Source organism: Protobothrops mucrosquamatus, unplaced genomic scaffold, assembly GCF_001527695.2.
Source record: "Protobothrops mucrosquamatus isolate PMUCROS unplaced genomic scaffold, P.Mucros_1.0 scaffold2, whole genome shotgun sequence".
Classification (NCBI taxonomy): domain Eukaryota; kingdom Metazoa; phylum Chordata; class Lepidosauria; order Squamata; family Viperidae; genus Protobothrops; species Protobothrops mucrosquamatus.
The window spans coordinates 3,210,474-3,214,702 of NW_015386389.1; positions in this window are offsets into that span (position 1 = coordinate 3,210,474).

Consider the following 4,229-nt stretch of genomic DNA (forward strand, 5'->3'; position numbering starts at 1 on the left):
GACTAGATGACCTCCAAGGTCCCTTCCAACTTTATCATTATTATTATTATTATTATTGAGAAGCAACGGATGGAAACTAATCAAGGAGAGCAGCAACCTAGAACTAAGGAGAAACTTCCTGACAGTTAGAACAATTAACCAGTGGAACCACCTGCCTCCAGAAGCGGTGAATGCTCCAACACTGGAAGTTTTTAAGAAGAGACTGGACAGCCATTTGTCCAAAATGGTATAGGGTTTCCTGCCTGAGCAGGGGATTAGACTAGATGACCTCCAAGGTCCCTTCCAACTTTACTGCTACTATTATTATTATTATTATTATTATTATTATTATTATTATTATTATTATTATTATTATTATTATTATTATTATTATTATTATTATTATTACATTCACCAACTGAGGGAGAAGCTAGCAACATGTTCAGCCTCCAATTGCAACGAATGCAAGAACGTCCGCAGGAGAACAGATTTAAGCTTTAAGAAACCGAGTCAGGACGCTGGACGTCCAGTAAGCCATGATTATGCAAACAAGAAAACAAAATTGCAAAGGTCCAACCCAAAACCACTTGAGGGAGTTTTTCCCCTGGACCAGAGAAGCTGCATCATCTGACCCTGAGCTGGCAGCCTATTTCTAGCCAAAATGAGCCGCTGAAATTTAGTCTCTGTCTCTCCTCTACAGAGCTGAACTGCACTAGCAGTAATTAATTATTAGGGGTTTGTTATGCTAATTTAACAGCTTGCTTTATGATGCTAATGTCCTCCGTTTGTTCCTGCAAGGCCCTGGAGAGATGCAACTCAGCATCCTGATAGTCTCCTCTGGCCACGTTTTTCCCCCGCTGTCTGGCTTTGAACTTTCTTCCTTGGGAAATTGAAGCATGGGGACCGTTGAGATGTTCTCTCTCTCTCTCTCTTTCCTCCCCCTCTCCCTCGTGAATGTTTCCATTACTGGCATCTGATTGGCACCCAGTTCTGCTTTCATGTAGAACCAGGTCTCTTTGCCCTATCTGGGTCCCAGAAAACTGTTCTTTGTACCAATAAAAGAGAATATTTGTAGCTCAGGGTTAAAACTCTGCTCTCAGAGTTTGAAGTTTTCTTGCTGATGTTTCATTACCCAAACTAGGTAACATCATCAGTGTTAGTAATGAAATGTCTGCAAGAAAACAAGCAAGCTCAGAGAGCACCAAGGACCCCTCGCTATTCTTTGTTTTGAAAGAATGAAAGAATAGTGGAGCTGGAAGGGACCTTGGAGGTCTTCTAGTCCAGCCCCCTGCTCAAGCAGGAGGATCTATACCATCTCAGACAAGTGACTGTCTAGTCTCTTCTTAAAAATTTCCAGTGTTGGAGTGCCCACCATTTCTGGAGGCAAGCTGTTCCACTGGTTAATTGTCCTCACTGTCAGGAAGTTTTTCCTTCATTCCAGGTTGCTTCTCTCTTTGATCAGTTTCCAACCATTGTTTCTCGTCCTGCCCTCTGGTGCTTTGGAGAATAATGTGACGCCCCTCTTCTTTGTGGCAGCCCCTCAAATACTGGAACACTGCTATCATGTCACCCCTTGTCCTTCTTTTCTTTAAACTAGCCAAACCCAAGTCCCGCAGCCGTTCTTCGTATGTTTTAGTCTCCAGGCCTTTGATCATCTTAGTTGCTCTTCTCTGAATTTTTTTTTCCAAACTCTCAACATCTTTTTTGTGATACGGTGACCCAAATTGGCTGCAGTATTCCAGGTGTGGCCTTACTAGGGCTTTGTAAAGCGGTACTAATACTTCGGGTGATATTGATTCTATGCCTCTGTTTATACAACCCAGGATTGTATTAGCTTTTTTGGCTGCTGCTGCACACTGCTGGCTCATAGTCAAGTGATTGTCCACTAGGACTCCAAGGTCTCTCTCACAAGTTACTGATTTTAAGCCAGGTCTCGCCTAATCTGTATTTGTACCTTTTATTTTTCCTATCTAAATGTAAAACTTAGCTTTTCTCCACACTGAAACTCATTTTGTTGGATAGGGCCCATTATTCAAGTTTGTTGAGATCTTTTTGGATCCTGAGTTTGCCTTCTGGGGTGTTGGCTACTCCTGCCAGTTTGGTGTCATCTGGAAATGTGATGAGTTCCCCTTCAATTCCATCATTTTGGTATGTTATTGAATGTTTCTGCCCAGGGGGATTCTCAAGGCAAGTGAAGTAGAACATAAATGACATAGAGGAACATGAAAACTGAGGGAGAACATAGCCAAAAACCTGTTGCCTGTTCAATTTTTTTTTTAACTTACTGATCCAGGAAATTTTAATTTACTGGATCAGTAAATTAAAACTGCTCAGTTTAAAATAATTGATTAACACAGAAGTCCCTAACTTTTTGGGCACCAGGGACCGGTTCTGTGGAGAAAGGTTTTTCCGTGAACTGGAGGGGTGTGTGTGGTTTTGTGTGCTGCCTGCATCCCGCAGATGGGGCTTTGCTTGTTTGTGCGGACGGATTGCTGGCATGCCGCGGCCTGATACCGGTCCATACACCGGGGATTGGGGACCCCTGGATTAATAGGGTTGGGCAAAGACTTCCAAAGGTGGTGCATTTTCCACATTGCCCTGTGATATTTGCAATCAACGGAGAACGCAGGATACATCCTTGCTAGAAGAAGGCATGGATAATCGTTCCAAGGAGGCCTAAGATCATTTACAATACTAGAGAGTGAAGCCAAGATGCCAAATCTATACAACCAGTCCATTCATTATGGCAGCACTGAGAAAAGTGACTTATGACCCTTTTTACATTTGTGACCATTGTAGCATCCCCATGATCAGTACTTTTTTTGTAAAAAAAAAAAAAAAAAAAGGTGCCGGAACTCACACACGTCATACAACCCGCCTTGCCTACCCTACAAGGTTCCATCCAAAAAAAGTGCCAGAACTCTATTCTGGGCGTTCTATGACAAAAAAAGCCCTGCCCATGATCAAAATTCAGATGCTTGGTAATTGGCTCATAGGTCTGATGGTTGCAGAGTCCCATGGTCATGAGATCACTTTTTGCGTCCTTTGGACAAGCAAAGTCAATGGGGAAAACTAGATTCACTTAATAACTGCATTACTAACTTAACAACTGCAGTGATTCACTTAACAACTGTGGCAAGAAAGGGCATAAAGTGGGGCAAAAGTCACTTAACCACTCTCTCACTATATACCAACAGAAATTGTAGGCTCGATTGTGGTCATAAATTGAGGACTATCTATATAGGGCAGTGATGGCGAACCTTTTAGAGACTGAATGCCCAAAAACTGGTCCTGCCCCCATTCCACCCCCTGCCCCGCCCCCACCCCGTCTGCCCGCAGGGCCCGCCATCTGCCCGTCCAGGGCCCGCCGCAGATCACCCAGGCAGCCCAGCAGCACCATGGTGGCCACGCCCTCTCCCCGTGCCCTGCAGCATCAACTGTGCGCGATGGGGCATGAGGGCAGAGTCTTGTCTATGCTGCCTGGCTGCCATGTCCTTGACTGTGCTGTTCCACGTGGGCCACGCTCAGGGGGGACTCTCCTCCAGGGGGGCTGCTGGTGAGGGGGTCACGGGGGGAGGCGAGGCTGGGGCAACAGCACATATGCCCAAAGAGAGGGCTCTGAGTGCCGCCTCTGGCACCAGTGCCATCGGTTCACCACCACTGATATAGGGTGATTTGGATTTTTTGTTACTGGAGTCCCTCCTTAAACTTGAATAATAACAGGCAACTTTAGAAGATGATGAAATAAGGAACCACAGAAGATTTTTTGTCTATTGAGGACTTTTCAAGTAATATTTTGTAATATTGTATGTCAACATTTTCAAAGCATCCATACTGAGTGCTTGGAAACCTGCCCGAAGATTTAAATTAATATGTAGATCTTCAATACCAGGTTTTTTTTAAAAGAAGAAAATATCAGTATTTGGTCAGGCTATGAACAAAACAGCCCACCCAACCCAACGTTTTGAACTTCAATTGACACATTTATGTTCTTCTTCAGAGATGATTTAACTCTATTGAACATCTTGGATCCAAAAGAGTGAAATATGAATAACTCCCTTTTGCAAAATCAAATATTGGATGGCTTTAGTACTGAACATTTGTGGAGGAAAATGGAAACGGGGGAGCAAAAAGGAAAAAAAAATGTTCCAAAGAGATTATGAAAATTGGTAGGGATACAGATGTGCTCTGGAGCAACCTTTGTAAGACAGCACCACTGGGAGAGTCACTCACCGATCACAGCCATTGAA